Source organism: Siphateles boraxobius, unplaced genomic scaffold (genome assembly GCF_051911475.1).
Source record: "Siphateles boraxobius isolate OS27281-9 unplaced genomic scaffold, OSU_SipBor_1 89, whole genome shotgun sequence".
Classification (NCBI taxonomy): Eukaryota; Metazoa; Chordata; class Actinopteri; order Cypriniformes; family Leuciscidae; genus Siphateles; species Siphateles boraxobius.
This window is the reverse complement of record NW_027509218.1, coordinates 2669981-2689544: the sequence shown is the minus strand read 5'-3', so window position 1 is coordinate 2689544 and position 19564 is coordinate 2669981. Positions and strand designations below refer to the sequence as shown.

At 43.8% G+C, this 19564-nt stretch overlaps 2 long non-coding RNA genes across 2 annotated transcripts in view; one reads left to right on the top strand and one right to left on the bottom strand.

The window, feature by feature from the left end:
- Positions 1 to 11133, top strand: part of LOC143731934 (uncharacterized) — a 48585-nt gene extending 37452 nt beyond the window's left edge. The window contains exon 3 of the long non-coding RNA XR_013201012.1: positions 8877 to 11133. This is a non-coding gene — a long non-coding RNA (uncharacterized LOC143731934). The remainder of the gene's footprint in view (positions 1 to 8876) is intronic.
- Positions 11134 to 16875: 5742 nt separating this feature from the next.
- On the bottom strand, positions 16876 to 17442 carry LOC143731933 (uncharacterized). The gene is made up of 3 exons (XR_013201011.1): positions 17330 to 17442; positions 17085 to 17113; positions 16876 to 16974 (listed from the first exon to the last, which is right to left on the bottom strand). It is a non-coding gene; the product is annotated as an uncharacterized LOC143731933 (long non-coding RNA).
- Between the last annotated feature and the right edge of the window lie 2122 nt (positions 17443 to 19564).

Sequence of the window (19564 nt, the reverse complement as noted above, 5' to 3'; positions counted from 1 at the left end):
AACTTCCAAATTATTTAAATAGGAAATTTTTATTATATCGAAGTTGTCATAATCTCAGGTCACAGAACTGGCTACAGTTCAAAGTGCCTGCTATTAGAACAGAGGCTGGAAAGCTAAGCTTGTTACATTATGGCCCTTGGTCTTGGAATGATGTACAGACTAAACTCAAACTACAATCCCTCATCTCTCTAAATGATTTTAAACATAGAATAAAGGAGCTGGTTACTGCTAATTGCAGCTGCTTTGCTAATTCTATCACCACTTAACTCCTTACTAAACCTATGATCAAATAATGTTATCTATGCGAACAGTACAATGTAGGGTATTATGAAATACCTATATGTTTGAGTTGTTATGCTGTGTTTCGGTGTTGTATAACATTGTGTCATGGTGACTTGTTTTTCTGTTTGCTGCTGTCTAATGATGATGTTGCATTTGGTTTCCTTGTTGCTTGTTATCTGTTTAATCCTGCTATTTGACCCTGTCTTGACTAGGTCCCCCTTGTAAAAGAAGTTTTAACCTCAATGTGAATTTCCTAGTTAAATAAAGGTTAAGAAGAAGAAGAAGAATCAGCACAGTGCAGGTGTATGGTGTTTGGTGAAATCAGTCCAGGGAAGTGCATGATGGGAAATGTAGTCCGTGATAACCCAGGGAGTGCGTGGCTAATCGTTAAAATAGTGTCTGTCCGAGCACACAACAGTTTTTGCGAGGGAACGCAAATATCTTTACGAGGGAATGAAAAAGATTTGAAAAAAATATTTATTTCGCCCATCCCAATTCTTTTTCCACCACCAAGTCCCTTTAGGGGCTCCGTATATTTCTGTGCCAACAGGCACTTCTGCCGGAAGAGCGCGCAGACACATGGACCAGAACAAGCCCATCAGCAGGCTTCGTTTGGGTTATGGAAGTTTTGTTCCCTTTCGTTGTCACTCCGAGTTACGTCAGATGCCTATCAACTTCGAGTATTACAAAACGAGCCAATGGCAAAGAAATGCCATGGGTCTGCAGAATTTGCATGGCGTAACTCCGCCCCACCTCGTGGGTATAAAAGGAGGAAGCCGGCAACATGCAGATATGTTTTCGCTTCGGAGCCAAGTGTATTCTTCTCTCCACAAGCCATCTCTGAATTGTCAGCTTCACAAACGAGTACCTCGAGTGTTGGTGTGACGGCGATCTACGCCGACCCTCGTCCACGGCAAACCCCAATACCTTTCTTCCCAGACGTGCATGATGAGATCTCGAAGTCCTAGAAGACCCCCTTGTCTTCTCGGGACCGCTCGCTGATCTCATCCGCCTTTCCTCCCCTCGATGGGGCCGCTGCCCATGGGTACACTGGGGTCCCCCCGGCTGAACGCTCTGTTGCGATGCTATGTGTCCTCAGAGTGCTTCTTCTCGGCGCAATCCTAAGCACCCGCCCGTGGCCTGTAGTTTTTCGTCTACGCTTGTGGCGAGATCCTATAGCGCCACGGGACTGGCAGCCGCCTCACTGCATGCCATGGTCATTCTGCTGGTCCACCTGACCCAGATGCTCATGGACCTGCACGAGGGCGAGACTGACCCAGGGCTCTTCACTGAGCTGCGCGCCACCACTGACCTTGCTCTCCGAGCGACGAAAGTGGCCGTACGCACCCTGGGTCAGGTGATGCTCACCATTCTGTGGCTGAACCTGTCTGATGTGCTGGATGTCGCACGGACCCATCTGTCCGACATTCCCATATCCCAGGTCGGCCTCTTTGGCGGTGCGGTTGAGGACTTGCCCAACAGCTCTCAGCCGCCCATGAGCAGTCTGACGTTGATTCTGTTTAACCGAGCCGGCTCTGGAGGCCGCGGTCGGACGCCACAGTCCTCTCCAGCCCCGCCCCCCGCTACACGCCGGGTTAAGCGGCGCTCTTGAGATGGGCTCCTCAGAGATGGGACTAAGTTCTTTCCAGGAGTTGGTAGCAGGACCACTCCTTCCCCGGGGGAGGGCCGGGGAAGAATCCTTATTCTCCAAAGAACTGACTCTCCCGTCTCTGAGCACAGAGAGTTCTCGGACGTCACAGAGCACCGCCCACAAGCCGTGCTCTCCTCGTCCCCCTCTGTCCCAGAGGTGGTTGACAAGGCGTGCCGTCCACGGACCGCTTCACCCCTGTCCCCCTCTGTCGCCAGACCCCTGGCAGAGCAGGCCCCCGCGGGATGACCAGCCTGGTCCTACCCTGGCCCCCTCTGCCAGGGCGCGGTTGCTAACTGTGCCCCCACATCGGGCCGCTATGCCATCCACGTCTGGGCCAGTTACTCCGCTTCGCTGCCCCTCCGGGGGGACGCCTGTGGTTCGCATGATCCCGCTGATTCAGTTCCTGGGAGCTTGGTTAGAGCTTCCCCGTCTGTCCCGCTGGGTCGCGCGGACCATCAGGCTCGGCTATGCGATTCAGTTCGCATGGTCTCCTCCCCGGTTGGCGAGTCCGCTCCACTTTGGTCGGTGGCTATGACCCCATCATGAGAGCAGAGATTGCCACCCTGCTGGCGAAGGGTGCAATCGAGACTGTCCCTCCAGCCGAGATGAGGTCCGGCTTCTACAGCCCCTACTTCATTGTCCCCAAGAAAACGGCCAATCCTGGACTTGCGCGTGCTGAACCGCTCCCTTCACAGGATGCCGTTCAAGATGCTCACCGCCAAACGCGTTTTCGAATGCATACGGCCCCAGGATTGATTTGCAGCGATTGACCTGAAGGACCTGATCTTCCTCGACACAGACCGTTCCTTCTGTTTGCTTTCGAGGGGCAGGCATACCAGTACGTGGTTCTCCCTTTTCGGGCTAGCTCTGTCTCCTCGCATCTTCACGAAGGTCTTACGAGGCTGCCCTTGTTCCCCTTCGGGAACACGGGGTTCGCATCCTGAGTTTGCGCAACCTGAGCAAACTTTGCCCCGTGCAGAGGATCTCTTTTCTCGGTATGGACATCGACTCGGTCGCCATGTCCGCGCAGCTTACGAGCGAGCGCACGCAGTCACTGCTGATTTGCCTGAGACAATTCGAGGGCAGGAGTGCGGTTCCACTGAAACTCTTTCAGAGACTCCTGGGGCATTGGCATCTGCAGCCGCGGTCACGCCGCTCGGATTGCTTCATATGAGACCGCTTCAGCTTTGGCTTTGCGACCGAGTCCCGAGGTGGGCATTGCAACACAGCACATTCCGAGTACCAGTTACTCCGACCTGCCGTCAGTTCTTCGCCCAGTGGTCGAACCTCAGTTTTCTCAGGGCAGGTGTCCCCCTGGAACGAGCTTCCCGGCATGTTGTTGTCTCAACAGATGCCTCCACCACAGGCTGGGGCGCCATGTGCAATGGACATGCTGCTGCGGGCTCCTGGACAGGACCCCAGCGGCTATGGCATGTCCATTGCCTCGAGTTGTTGGCAGTACGCCTTGCCCTGCACCGCTTCCGGGCGTTGCTCAGGGGTCAACACGTACTAGTCCGTTCAGACAATACCGCCACTGTAGCGTACATCAACCGTCAAGGTCGTCTACGCTCCCGCCGTATGTCACAACTCGCTCGCCACCTCCTCCTATGGAGTCAGTAGCATCTGAGGTTGCTTCGAGCCATCTTCATTCCCGGAGCGCTGAACTGTGCAGCCGACGAGCTCTCACGGCTTCAGCCACTCCCTGGAGAATGGCGACTCCATCCCCAGTCGGTTCAGCTGATTTGGGACCAGTTCGGGGACACACAGATAGATCTGTTTGCCTCTCACGACCTGACCCATTGCGCCCAGTTTTATTCCCTGACTGAGGGCACGCTCGGCACGGATGCTCTGGCGCACAGCTGGCCGCAGGGCTGCAAGTATGCGTTTCCCCCGGCGAGCCTTCTTGCGCAGACTTTGCGCAAGGTCAGGGAGGACGAGGAGCAGGTCATTCTGGTTGCCCCTTACTGGCCCAACCGGACCTGGTTCCCCGAACTAGTACTCCTCGCGACAGTACCTCCCTGGCCGATCCCCCTGAGGAAGAACCTTCTTTCTCAGGGACGGGGCACCCTATGGCACCCTCATCCCGATCTCTGGAACCTCCACATGTGGCTCCTGGATGAGACGAGGCAGGTTTGAGTACCATACCACCAGCGGTGGTGGCTACCATCACTTCCGCTAGGGCGTCGTCGACGAGACACGTCTATGCGTTGAAGTGGAACCTCTTCGTCAGCTGGTGCTCTTCTCACCGAGAAGACCCACGGAGATGCTCGATCAGCGTTGTGCTTTCCTTCCTTCAACAGGGGTTGGAGCGAAGGCTGTCTCCCTCCACCCTGAAGGTCTATCTTGCCGCCATTGCCGCACACCATGGCCTCATCGAAGGTAGGTCGGTGGGGAAGCACAACCTGGTCATCAGGTTCCTGAGAGGAGCAAGGAGACTAAATCCGCCTCGCCCTCCTCTCGTTCCCTCTTGGGACCTCTCAGTTGTTCTAACTGCCCTGAAGAGTGCTCCATTTGAGCCCCTGCAATCAGTCGAGCTTAAATTCCTGTCTATGAAGACAGCGCTCCTGGTTGCACTGGCCTCCATCAAGAGGGTAGGGGACCTGCACACATTCTCCGTTGACGAAGCGTGCCTGGAATTCGGGCCGGCTTACTCTCATGTGATCCTGAGACCCCGGCCTGGATACGTGCCCAAGGTTCCTACCACTCCTTTCCGGACCAGGTGGTGAACCTGCAAGCGCTGCCCCTGGAGGAGGCAGACCCAGCCTTGGCACTGCTCTGTCCAGTACGTGCTCTCCGCGCCTATGTAGACAGAACGCAGTGTTTCAGGACCTCAGACCAGCTCTTTGTCTGTTATGGTGGGAAGCTGAAGGGAAAGGCTCTCTCCAAGCAAAGGTTGTCTCACTGGATAGTGGACGCCATTGATTTGGCATACCAGCAGCAAGGTCGACCGTGCCCCTTGGTGTGACTGCCCACTCCACCCGGAGTGTGGCGTCCTCTTGGGCTCTAGCGCATGGCCCCTCGCTAACAGACATCTGCAGAGCTGCAGGCTGGGCGACACCTAACACATTCGCCAGATTCTATAATCTCCGAGTGGAGCCCATGTATTCGCTTCAACCAGCTAGTACCGGACCCGCTCAGGTGTCTTCGCTTGCTCGCCATTCCACTCCACGGACTGGATACGTGCGGTATTCTCCTCAGGTGAGCTTCCCCGAAAGCCCTGAGCTCCTCCAGCACTCCTGACGTCGGCGCCAGTGTCTATTGCCTGCGCGTCGGCTAGGTGCCTCCCGTGTGCATGGTCCCTCCTCTGAACGACCCCCACATGTGTATTTCCACTGTAAGCCTCTCTGAGCATGTGTCTTTCCCTTGACAAGCCACCTTGCCACCCCTGGGGTTGAAATATTCCACCTGCGGCTGGACACCCCAGTGTTTTCCATATGCTTCCTTCGGGTCATATGTGTATTCTCTAAGTCCCCCCCCCCCTCCGAGTTGGCATTATTGCATACTTCCCCTAAGCTTGGGATATGCTTCCCAGTGTACCTTGGTATTCCTGTGATAAATGGAGTCCTTCGTCCAGTCTTGACAGGGATCTCGATTTACGCAGGGCACTGGAAGACAGTTGAGAAGGTGGCGTGATTAGACTGGTAACCCCATTCGTCGTCATCCGACGTAACTCGGAGTGACAACGAAAGGGAACGTCTATGGTTACGTATGTAACCCTCGTTCCCTGAGTAGGGAATGGAGACTAGAGGTCTGCAACCCCGCGGGAGTCCCGCGGGACCCGCGGGTCGCGACGCAAAACAGTGCGACGCGGGACAAATTTTGAAAGGTCATTGCGGTAGCGGGCGGGATGATGAGGTGCACTTGCGGGTGCGGGTGGGAGGGATGATACGCTGCACTCCCGCAAATTAAATATGAGTGTAAAGTAAAATATATAAATGAGGGAGATTCTGATTGGCAGCAATAAAAACGTTTTAAGCAGCCTAAACTTGTGAATGTTGTCGGGTAGGGCGGGGCCTAATGTCACGCACACTTGTTTAGAGACAATTCCTTCCCGCTGCTCCGTGTTCAAATTCGAAAGCTAGTTTAAGTTCAAAATAGACAGCATGGACGAGGAACAGAGCGCCTCTAGTGCTTCAGATATAGGCCTAAGCGCTTCAGATGTAAGTACTTCTCGTTTCGTGTTTTGTGATCACATTTTAAATGTTTAAATGGCCTGTGATATAGTGAAGTCTATAATATAGTAGATAAGAATTATCCGTTTTACAAATGTTCCTATGTGTAGGCAATGCCTAAGGCTGTTTATATGTTAGCCTACACGTTAAGCCTAATGGAATTTGGGCTGATTAATGTTTATCTTTGTTGGCGTTAGTTACTGATGCCTATTTAATGTTTTGTATGGTTGAAGATATGCAGGCTTACCAATAAATATGTTACCAAGTATTGGTAAGGAATTTTTTGCGCACGCATTTTTTTCCCCAAGACCTTTCATCAGACAGAAAGTGCGGGCGGGAGCGGGACATTATATCACAGATGCGGGCGGGAGCGGGACTAAAAATGACAAATCTTTGCGGGAGCGGGCGGGAGCGGGACTGAACACTGCGGGCGCGGGTCTGAAAATTGTGTCCCGCGCAGGTCTCTAACGGAGACGTTATGTCTGCCTGCCACTTTCCGCTGTACCGCGGGGATCGCCTGAGCTCAGTCTTGGCTCCTCAGCGAAGAAACATATCTGCATATTGCCGGCTTCCTCCTTTTATACCCACGAGGTGGGGCGGAGTTATGCCATGCAAATTCCGCAGACCCATGGCATTTCTTTGCCATTGGCTCGTTTTGTAATACTCGAAGTTGATAGGCTTTCTAAGCGAAACCCCATTCGTCGTCATCCGACGTAACGTCTCCGTTCCCTACTCAGGGAACGAGGGTTACATACGTAACCGAGACGTTTTTAGACCACGAAATCAACAATGTCACCAAAGAAGTGTGTTTTTGGTTGTGAGGGAAAGATAACCATGTTCAGCTTCCCAAAGAACCCAGCATTAAGTGAACAGTGGATGCAGTTTGTTTTTCCGGGGCAGCAACGGAGTTGTGTAAGTCCCAGATAGCATGAAAGAATTGAAACAATGTTGAGTCAGTGTTGATGCGTCAATGCTAATTGCATTCAATTAACGTTACAAAGTGATGTCAATCTTGCAGCCTCAGTTAATGGTGAAGCAATGTTGAGATTTCAACCAAAAATAACCAGTAATAGTATTGATTAAACATTACAAAGTGATATTTTATCAACATTACTTTTGCACCCCTAATTAATGTTAAAACAATGGTGAACAAAAAAAATCAATGGTAATGCTATTGAATCAACATTACACTATGATTGATTCTACATCACTGATGCTGAATCAATATTGAAATTAACACAAATAATCAATGGTCATATTGTTGAATCAACATTTCACTATGATGTTGAATCTACATCACTACTGTTGAATCAACAATGAAATTAAACAAAAATAATCTTTGCTAATAGACAGCCTCGCACGGGGTAGACACGATGTAAGAAATTACAAAACGGATGATTTTGTCTTTTAAAGCACATTTTTTGTGACAAATAGCTAGCTATAGGACATAAATATGAGAAGACAAAATATCAGCCCAAATTACCATCACTGAAGATGTAACAGCGTGTAGGATACTGGGGTTTTGAGTGGATAATGCAATGCTGAAAAAAATACATATTTGCATTTATTTTGGATGCTGTAAATAACTTTTACAATACAATATTATTAAGTATGATTCATATGAAATATTATCTGTGTGATCAAGTGTTTTAACGGATAAATTCAAATCGCTTGTCTTCTGGGAATTTCACTTTTAAATGCATTTAATCATTAGATCCATGGACCTGCTATTTAATTAGCAGATGAATGAGCAAAGTTATTTCAGGGCAAGACCACTCTGATTGTAAAGCATAACGGGATTGGTTGTTGCGAGACGTGCTATGATTGGTCAGCTTAATGAGCCCGTTATCTGATTGGCTTGAGCAAACGGTGGGTGGAGTCCACTTATTTGTGAATTTGTCTGCACATTGACGCTAGAAGTGTTTCAAAATCCACAAATGCGTGAGGGGATTTACAAATGCCCTCACGCGGTTCACAAATAAATGCCAGGCAGAGTTGTGTTTATGGTATAAAACACATTTGTAAATATTTTTTTTATTTGCAAATCTCATTTTATTTATTTGTGAGTTTTATAATTTTTTGTGAAACTCTTTAACTTTATGTGTGGATCATAACCTATTTATTTGGAATAATGCAACAATTATCACCCCATAGTTGATGAGTCTTCTGGGCGGATCCAGGTCTCAGTCAAACCTAAGATATTAAGAGTACAATGAGATGCAAAGGCAGGAATGAAGTCAGCTTTATTGACTGCTGACTGACAATTCCATAGACCCATAGAAAGAGAGAGAGGTGTGTGTGTTGATGAGGGAATGGGACGCAGATAAGCAGTATTGCGCTGCCTTCTGTGCGTGATGAGAGCACGTTGTCGAGAGATTTGAAAGCAAATGTTGAGAAAGGGAAATAAGATACAACTGGGAAAGGAAAGGGGAGAAGACGATACTTAAGTGCCTTGCCGGTGTCCTTGCTCGGTGGAGTTGCACAGGTAGAGTCGATGTCTTTACCCGAGTCGGTCTTCACACGAGGATGCTGACGCTTCCCCGACAGCGCACACACTATATAGCTATAATGCGCTCAAAGGCCTGAGTGAGGACAGCTGTCTCGCCCCAGCAATTAACAGAGCAAACGCAAATAAACCAAAAATGGGAGAAATCGAAACTAGCTGTTGGCCAGCGCTTCACTTAAGTGCTATAAAATTTAAAATGCAATACTATTCAGACGCAGCTGATACATTCTTCATTCAGAAAAGCCAACTCATCCTTTCGTTCCAGGACAACAGGTGCTGATAAGGTGTCTGAAGCCCACGTAACTCGGTGAGCCGAACTACTTAGGACCATCCACTGTAATCGCTGTGACGAGGACAGGTGTTCTGACTGACCTCCAGCCCCAGTGGATCCATGCCAGCCGAGTGAAAGCAGCTCCATCCCAGGGGAACGCATAAGCCTATGCGGAAGCAGTGATCGAAAGGAAAACGAGACAGAGAAGTATACGAAGAACGAAATTGCTGATTGAGATTAGCAATAATTATCATTGAATCCATTAAGCCATGTCTGCAAAGCCTGATCATGCTAACAAGCATGCTCATATATACACAATCCCTTATTAGCAGTGGCAATGAAACTTGGTTGAAACAAGAAGACGAGCCACATGCGTTTGCCTCCAATATGTGGTGGAGGTTAGCCAACTTCACTGCTAAGCAGACAGGGAAAAAGGGTTACTGTTATGTTTGTACAAAAATGCCACAAAGTGCTTCTGGACCTCATGTAACTGTTCAAGCGCCAACGACAGAAGAAGAACTGTTCTGTCCCTTATATCTTAGTAACATTGGTGCACTTTCTCCCCAAAATTCAACGGGAAATTGGACTTGTCCTGGTAATAGGGTACTGACAGTTGCAGTACAAGTACATGTTAAAGTGGCAACTGTAGGTCCTATTCCAGACTCATTGTTCTGTATGGAAAGAAAAATAGGAGCCGCAACATTGGGTTCAATTCCAGAGAATAAATGTAATCAAATGTATCGCCGTTGTGAAGTACGAAATATGCCCTGTTGTTTGAGCTGTTTGACGAGAAAAGGAACATTTGAAGGTGGAAGAATGCTCAAAAGGATCTTCACTCCCTCTAACTACCCTGCATGCTTATGCAGGGTCAACTCCCGAGGAACAATAATTATGTGAAGAGTATTGTGGACTTTATTCGGGGTAAAAATTTTAATAGGTATGTGCCATCTGTAAAAGGAACAAGAGCTTTGAAAGATTGGTTTTGGTTATGCGGGCACATGGTTTATACCTCGTTACCTTTTAACTGGAGTGGACGATGTGCCCTAGTAACTTTGGAAGAATATTTTATGGTTATTAGACAACAAAGAAATGATAGAGTAAACAATCAAAGAAACACACCTGCTCTCTCTGACCGCAGTTCAGTTAGTAGTTTGGGTAGAGATAATCCAGTACCAAAAGAACACAAAAATTCTTTGAAGGTATTTTTCCAGTGATAGGTGTATCCAGTCTGCAAATTGAAGTAGAAGTTACAAGATATGAATTGATTTCCTTTATTAAAACTACAAGGAACACCCTAGCTGGTGTCAAAGAAGAGCTTCGAGCACTTCGCTTAACTGCTTTACAGAATCGTTTTGTATTGGATCAGCTTACAGCGGCCAGAGGAGGGGTGTGTGTTATTGTTGGAATTTCATGTTGTACATACATCCCTGACAATGATGCTGATGGTCACATTATAGCTGACGGTATAGATAATATGACAAGAAGTGCGGACGAGTTACAAAGAAGAGAAGTGAGTGATAGAAGTGGTTTTGGAGATTGGATCACAAACTGGAAACAAATGCTTATATCTGCTTTATTCCCAATAGGAGTCATACTTTTAATCCTTGGATTTATTGTTTGTTGTATTATTCCATTTATTAGGATGTTGATTCATCGTGCTATGAATACTTTTGTATCTTCTCAGTGTGCTTTGATGAACAGAACTGTCAAGTACTGATGATGATGATGAAGGATATTTCCTGTATTATTGTAACAGAATGAGTATGCTGAAGAATGATGTGATATGATAATTCTATTATATGATAATTATCTCATCAAAGTGGCATTTGTTAGGATATCTTTCTCCTTCAGCATACAATATAACAGTCTATGTACATTTCTTTATTCCAGCCAGCACAACTGCCACGTCTGAACATTCATTCTTTTCCATTTGTGTAAGCTAAACATCTTGTATTCATTAATGGAGGATGGAATAGCCTCCTCCCCTGAATGTTCGTTCTGTCTATACATTGTGTGTTTGAAAAGCTTCTAGGGTCCCCGGGATATGTTGGAAATCTAACAGGATACTGCCCATATAAAGAAGCTGTTATATAATGTCTATACGATATCTATGATGTAATGTTTGATTTTATTGGTTAGACTTGTATTCTTTTCTTTAAGACAGACAAAGGATATTGGGTTGAGCTTCGTCTCCAACCGGCGCCGGTTTATTGTATTATCTATTCATAATAAAAGACCAAGGTTTGGGGCACTTTTCGTTTGGACCATTTCATTTCCATTTCTAACACCTACTTAAATAAAAAAGTTTTAACTTTTACTTTACTATTTTACTAACTCTTTGAAACTTCTTAAAACAAACTGTCTCAAAACATATAAAATAAATTATTTGCTAAAATAATGACAAAACTGAGAAATCAGAAACATAATAAGAGCAAGGGTTCAACAATGACAATTATTGTTGAAAACTGTAAAAATATTATTATTTCTCAACCGTCTCAATACAGTGTAACTGTCCTCAAAATCTTTATTATTATTATTATTGTAACAGACTTTGTTGGATTGTACATGACCGGCCAGCCCTGCTGGATATTAAGAAAACCTACTTGCGCGCTCTTGTCGTATCCACAGACTGACCGCTTGTCCTGCTTGTTCAATTGGTTATGAATGCGTCTGCTAGACTTTTAATGGGGACTCGCAAAAAGCAGCATGTAACACCGAATTTAGCCTCACCAAATTGGTTGCCTGTGCAGTTCAGAATTGATTTTAAATTATTGATTTTTGCATACAAAGCGTTGCATAATTTGGACCCACCATATCTAGTGCATCTGCTTCATATACATAAACCTTCTAGGTCTCTTAGATCAGAAAATCAGATTATCCTAGACATTCCAAGAACTAGATTAACCCTCTGGGGTCTAAGGTGTTTTTGGGGTTCTTGAGATGTTTTGACATGCCCTGATATTTGTGCTTTTTTTCAGTTGCTTATAAACATATTAATGGCAAAGGTGAAATTACACTCTATTTAGCAAAAACAGGGCTACCATAATATGTGTGCAACATGTATGTACATGTTTGTATTTTTGAGAGAATATTGTTTATGCATGGTTATTGAAAAAAATAAAACTTAAAGTTTCTGAAATAAGGCCACAAAACACATACTAAATATGTGTCCACAAGACTAATGGATGTTGTCGCCTAGAATTTTGGCTTCAAAATGATCTGAAAATCATCCTGCCTAATCATTTACACAAAACAATACATTGATTTAAATTTTATAAGACACTTTTTTTGTTTGTCATAAAGGCAATATGCGTGTTCACACCTGAGAAAACAAAGACCTGCATAATGTGCCTCTTAATGAGGAGGGGCACATTATGCATAATGAGCATAATGAGCCTTCAACACAGGTGTGTCACTGGGTACCAAAGAATGCAAGGACACAAAATAAATTATATATATATATGTGTATATATATATATATATATATATATATATATATATATATATATATAAATATATATATATATATATATAAATATTTATATATATATATATATATATATATATTAGAAATTGTAACCAATTACAAATAGGTTACAATTCAACAACAATTACAATTTTAACAATATTTCAAGTGTATTCTTTCTTTGTAAAAATTATACATTTTATCATACGTATTTCAGAGGTATGGATTCATTAGTTTGAATATTGGAACAAACATTATAATAACATCTTAGTTGATAATTCAATATACCGACTTCATTTTTGACAAAACATTCCATACTATATATTTAACATATGAGCAGAAATTGGCGAACAAAAGCTTATTTAATGTGGCAGTAGTCTTTTTTTTACAGTAGCCTAAAAACTTTATAATCTATCCAAAACTAATTAACAAAATCTTGTCTAAACATTCATATTATTTAGTCTGTAACATATCGTGTTTGTGATATATTAGCATTTGTTAATTTGCAGTTTGTTGTTTATACAGACATTTTATTTCAACATATTTCAGTCTATTTTTACTCATCTCAGTAGGCTATAGCAATATAATTTGGATGTGTTCATGTAAAAATAAAATGTTTACTAATGTAGGTGCGAAAGTGAATGAACGGCACAGCTGTAGTAAACAACAGCGCGTGCACGCCTGTATCGTTCATTCATCATTTACACACGGACATGCAATTCATATTTAAACAGTCTTTTTGCAGTTTACAGACACTATTCAATATCGCGATTAGAACAAGGCAAGGCAAGGCAAGGCAAGTTTATTTATATAGCACATTTCATACACAATGGTAATTCAAAGTGCTTTACATAGAAGAAATTAAAATAATCAAAAGAAATCTGAATAATTAAAACAGTTTAGAATAAAAGATAAAATACAGAAATAATCACATGAAATCAGAGTAATTAAAACATAAAATAAAATACAGTGCAAACAGTCGGACGAACAGTGGCACAGTGCTCATTCAGTAAATGCACAGCTAAACAGATGTGTTTTGAGTCTGGATTTGAATGTGACTACTGTAAGAGCACATCTTATCTCTTCTGGAAGCTGGTTCCAGCTGCGGCTGGCATGATAGCTAAAAGCAGACTCGCCATGCTTAGAGTGAACCCTTGGTATTTCTAGCCGATTTGATCCTAATGATCTGAGTGATCTGTTGGGTTTATATTCAGTGAGCATATCTGCAATGTATTGAGGTCCTAGGCCATTGAATGATTTATATACCAGTAATAATACTTTAAAATCAATCCTAAATGTAACTGGCAGCCAGTGTAAAGACCTGAGGACTGGTGTGATGTGTTCATATTTTCTGGTTCTGCTCAGAATCCTAGCAGCAGTGTTCTGTATGAGCTGCAACTGTCTTATGGTCTTTTTGGGAAGGCCAGTGAGGAGTCCATTACAATAATCCACCCTGCTGGTGATGAAAGCATGCACAAGTTTCTCTAAGTCTTGACTGGAAACAAAGCATCTAATTCTTGCAATATTTTTCAGGTGATAGTATGCTGATTTAGTTATTGCTTTGACATGACTACTGAAACTAAGGTCTGACTCTAGAGACACACCCAGATTCCTGACTTGATTTTTAGTTGTTTGACCCCTAGACTGAAGGTATGCGTTCACCTTGAGAACTTCATCTTTGTTTCCAAACGCAATGACTTCAGTTTTGTCTTTGTTTAACTGAAGAAAGTTTTGGCACATCCAATTGTTTACTTCATCAATGCATTGGCAAAGGGAGTCAATGGGGCTGTAATCGTTAGGCGATAGGGATAAGTAGAGCTGTGTGTCGTCTGCATAGCTATGGTAAGCGATTTGGTTCCTTCTCATTATTTGGCTCATTGGGAGCATGTACAGGTTGAATAGGAGTGGCGCAAGAATTGAGCCTTGAGGGACTCCGCATGTCATGGATGTCCACTCAGACTTATGGTCTCCTATACTCACATAATAACCTCTGCCTCCTAAGTATGACCTGAACCATTTTAGGACTATCCCAGAAAGCCCGACACAGTTTTCCAGCCTGTCAAGAAGTATTTTGTGATCGACAGTGTCAAATGCAGCACTGAGGTCGAGTAGTACCAGCACTGATAATTTGCCTGTATCAGTATTTAAGCGAATATCATTTATTGTCTTTATGAGCGCTGTCTCTGTGCTGTGGTGCGGTCGGAAACCAGATTGAAAATGGTCAAAGTATCCATTCGAGCTTAAGAATTTGTTCAGCTGATTGAAGACAACTTTTTCAATGATCTTGCCTATGAAAGGAAGATTTGAGATCGGTCTATAGTTGTTTAATATGGTCTTATCCAGATTGCTCTTTTTAAGGAGGGGCTTGACAACAGCAGTTTTCAGGGAGGTCGGAAAACTCCCAGAGAGAAGTGAGGCATTTACCACTTCCAGGAGATCTGCTTCTAAGCTCTGTAACACATTTTTGAAAAAAGATATGGGAAGTGCGTCAAGGGCGCAGGTTGATGTTTTTAGGTGCTGTACGGTTTCTTCCAAAATTTTGCCATCAATTTCAACAAAGCACTTAAGAATAAATAACTTACTACATAAGCTGGATCCGTTATTGCTCCTCGAAATGAAACTACCAACACTTCTGGTACTTTTTTCAGGATTATTAGATAGTATTATTCCTCACAGCGCAGCAAGACGAGGTAAAGTACAATATTTTTATTAAACTTGATCTATTTTATAATCCAGCTGGTGGGAGGTTGGTATATTTGCAGGGCTTGCTTCAGACATTTGCGTTTGAATAACACGCGCTCTCCGTGGGTGTGGCACATTAACACGTAATCAGGTATAATGAGCTGAAAAGAAAAAGACTGCAATCTCTCTCTTTTCATACAGATTACATAAACTGAGAATATTTGTTTTTTATATAACTTACTTCGTTTAAAAGAAGTGAGTTCAACCTTCATAAAGAAACATCTCTCGGCTCTGTATGACAAGTATTTGCGGACTTCCAGTTAATTTTCGGACGCGTTTCAGAATGGACTTCACTGACAGAGAGCAGGCAAAACTCACATCATGTTTATTTTTCTTTATTTGACACAAAGCACAGCACTTTGTTTTTATTGTGGGTATACACAAAAATAATAGACACTTAACAGGATCGAATGTATAGCTTATATGTAAGATCAAAATCAACAGAGTATTATGAGTCTCTTTTGCACTGATAAGAAAAAAGCGAGACCCCAGGGGGTTAAAATTGAGTGGTGATCGGGCTTTTGCTGTGGCAGCTCCAAAGCGCTGGAATAATTTACCTTTACACCTTAGACTTGCTCCCTCTTTAAGTTATTTTAAGCGAAATTTAAAATTGCATTTGCTAGAATTAGCATTTGGATCAGTAGGTTAATTGGTAAGAGGCTCTTCACAGATGTTTGTTTGTCATTGTATTGTCTGAAAATACATTTTATTATGCAATTTTATTATGTGTTTGTACAGCACATTGGTCAACATCACATTGTTTTAATAGTGCTTTATAAATAAAGTAAATGAAATGAAGATCATGCTATCATGACCATGCCGATTATGACTTACAGTATGTCCCTCAGGCTTCACTAACGTGATTGGTGCCATAGACCATAGACTGCACACATCAAGGCCTCAATGAAGGGGATTTTGTGAATAGAAAGGGGGCTCACAATGTAAATGTGCAGCCAAGTTACTATATCGGTTCTTAATATTCCAGATTAGTAATATTATATCAAATTTTAAAAAAGGCAGTAGACTGACTAAAATCTCTTAGATGGTGTGTGACTATGTTCCATATCACAATTGTGAAAGCAAAATGGCCAGGATCTGTGCTTGACTCAAGAAGTTTCAGAGATTCACATTTATCCACATTATTTGAACGTGGGAGGGAAAATTATAAATATCAAGCTCACTGTATTACATACACCTATGCTGATCCTAACAGAACTGCATTTTTCCATTATACAGGTGATTACAACAAGATCCTGTTTGACCCCATTCCCTGACCCAAACCCGCAGACCAGTTACAATGCAGCTCTAGCCAGGACAAGGGCTCATTACGTTTCATTAAATGTTTAATAAAAGACAAGACACATTTGCATAGTTCCTTGAGTTTTATTTCAATTGTTCTTTGTAAAGAAAAGCCAGTTAACAAGTCATCTTTTCAAGGTCAGCAATAGTACTCTGTGTGAAATAGTGTATTTGCCCTTACTCTGAAGTTTTTTTATGAAGCAACTCTATCTCTAGTGCCATTTTTTGCTTTAAGTAGTCAAGTTCTATTCCTCCCCCTGATTGTTGTTTTTTTCAAAATACTCTATTTTCTGTTGAAGACTCCTATTATATAGGGAACGAATATCACCCTGTGCATTTGTGAGATGTTTGTGCCACACATGCGTCATGCAACAAATAAAAAGGAAAGGTTGGCTATACACTGCCCACCTATGCATGTCTGCCCTGTGCAGACTCTTCTGTAGGCCTTTCTGTAGATGTGGACTCCTGCAACTCATATTGCAGTCTGAAATAATAGGCACACGAGTATAAATTAAGTAAATTTATTTATGCACTTGCAGGTAGACTACTTCCTCCAAAGGACAGTCATCTGAGAAGGTTTCTTCACTGTCCAGTGCAATGGAAACAAATAGGTATTGCAAAGTGTTGCACTTTCTTCCCTTTTGATGTAAAGTTAGAAAAGTCCACTTACTGCACATGCTTCAGCCAGCACTTACTTGGGAACAGATAAAGGTGTTAGTGTAAACTGCACAAAAGAGAAAAACACAATGTCATTACAATGAACTACACTGGGTGAACTAAGTTTATCAGTTTTTACTTTCACAAGTCAAAGCAATGTTTCATTACTCAAGCTTTAACAGTTGAAATGACTATACCAGCCAATTTGGATTATAGGCCTACTTGATTTAATGCAGCAACAAATTATTTTACAGTGTACTAAGAGAATTCAAATCTCATTTACCAGTAATGAAGGAGTTGCTGCTACTGGTCCCTGGATGTGGGTCTGGAAGAGCTGAACACAGGGATGTCCTTCACAATAGGTCAATTCACATTCAACCCAAGGGTCAGCTCTTCTTCCAGGGTGCAGGAGCACCTGTTTCTTTTTTCTTTTCTTTTTTTCTCAGCCTTTTTCTTGGTTGCTTTTATAAACAGACAACCATTTATTTAACAGTGCCTTTTTAAAAGAGACTAGTATGCTTATAAGTAGGCCTAGTAAAAATTACCATTATGTAGACTATTCTTGTACTTCACTTTCACCATGTTCTAGTGTGGTGACTCTAACATGTTAATGAACAAAGTAATTATGAAATTATTAAAATACAAAAAAATATAATGTAATAAGTTATAAAAACATCTAACATGGACACCACAAATGCATTTAATTTGTCTGCTACTTTTTGCCTTCCCTCTTTCCTGGCTTTTGCATACTTTGAGGTGTTCCCTGGCGTTTTAACTAAGATTTCAAATTCAGCATAACCTTCAGGCAATAACTCTTGCTCTGCTGCGGAGAAAAACTGAGTGCACTCTTTGACCACAGTGAGCAGCCAATAGCAGCATTGCTGATCAATGTTTCTGCTGTCGATACATATCCCCTTTTAAACCAACGCATGAGCGTGCAATTATCTCAGATAACTCAATACAGCTATACTAATCATAAACGGCAGATGTGTTCGAAGGACCCAATTAGCCAGATCATGATTAGCCCGATGATATCATCGTGGATGTCTCATTTGATCTTGGATGTTTTAAGCAACGTACAAAGAATGGACCCCAGGAAATCACTACCGTATGCATGTAATCATAATTCACATGGCTAGAAAAGGGTCGCATAAAGCCTAACAGGGCCAACAAAGCCTGCTGCAATACCTCCTGGCCCCTGTCTCACTGTTAAAATATAACACATACATTTTAAATAAAGAAATGACTGTCTCGTTAACCTAGCATTAAAATAAGTATAACATTTCTGCGGATGGTGACTCGCACCGCCCAGCGCACTCGGTGGCGTGCAAGTTAAAGGCTCACAAAGACAAACATTTGGCCAACGTGTCTGCAGTACTCCTCAGCCACACTGCAAATTAAACGAGTTTCAAACTACCCTTCCGAATGTGACGGAACGGTACAGGTTTAAAACACAAGTCCAAGTTCCCTTTCAGTCGCTTACGTTCAACGTAGTCGACGTATCGACTGATTGGGATCACGCTTAGGGAGCCTGTCGTCTTCGAGTACTGTTAAAACGATCTGCATCTCACACTCCGCCCCGCGGCGCGGGTATAAATAATGAAGTGGATGCACACACAAGTTGTCTTTTGCTTCGGAGCCAATCTGTCTTCATGTCGATATCTCTGAAGAGTGTTGTAATATTATAACGAGGGAGTGTGTCGGCGATTTTTCAGGAAGTCTCACCCGGTGCTGGTGGTTCTACAGCGCGAGTGCAGCGGTGGTTGCGAGCCTTCTGTGCTCTCAACTGCTGTTTTAACAGCATCACAATTCTATGTTTGTATGTCTGACGGCCGGTTGAGGGCGAAGAAAGTGAGTGCTTCACTGGTACAGGCTGCACCATCCCTGTCAGGCTGCACTGTCATCCCTGCCGCAATCATTCCCCTTTGTGCTCTGGCACTGGTGAGAGTTTTTTTCATTTCCTGAAAGAGCAACACGAGTGCTTTGCGTCTTTTTCAAGATGTCATTCCACCCGTGCGTTTCTGGATGCGGTCGTTCCTTGTCCCTCTCTGACGGTCACAATTGTTGTATCACCCGTTTGGGCTTACAGCACACTGAAGCAGCTTTTGTGGATGGTTCATGTTCCCATTGCAGGAATATGACTATCTCTGTGTTGAGATCGACACTCGCCTTCGTCCGTGAAGGTGGAGTCCCCATTACCATACCCCACCCTAGGGTGCCGTGTGGGATGGGTGATCGGAGGATAGTGATGGAATACCCGCCGGGTAACCATTCCATGTGGGCTCCTCACTCCTCCATCACACCGCAGCCGGTGGAGTCCCCCGTTGAGCGTGCTGGTCCCTCTGTAATAGACTGACCAGCCGTTTCATTCGGGGCCCCTCCAGAGGACAGGATGCCGTTTGCAGCATTGGAGGGTGAGCTGGCCTCTGGAGATGATGACTCGGCTGCGTTTTCTCCCTTTGGCAGTGTAAAGTTGCCCGAGCCAGATCCAGAAATGTCAGCTATGCTGAAAAGGGCC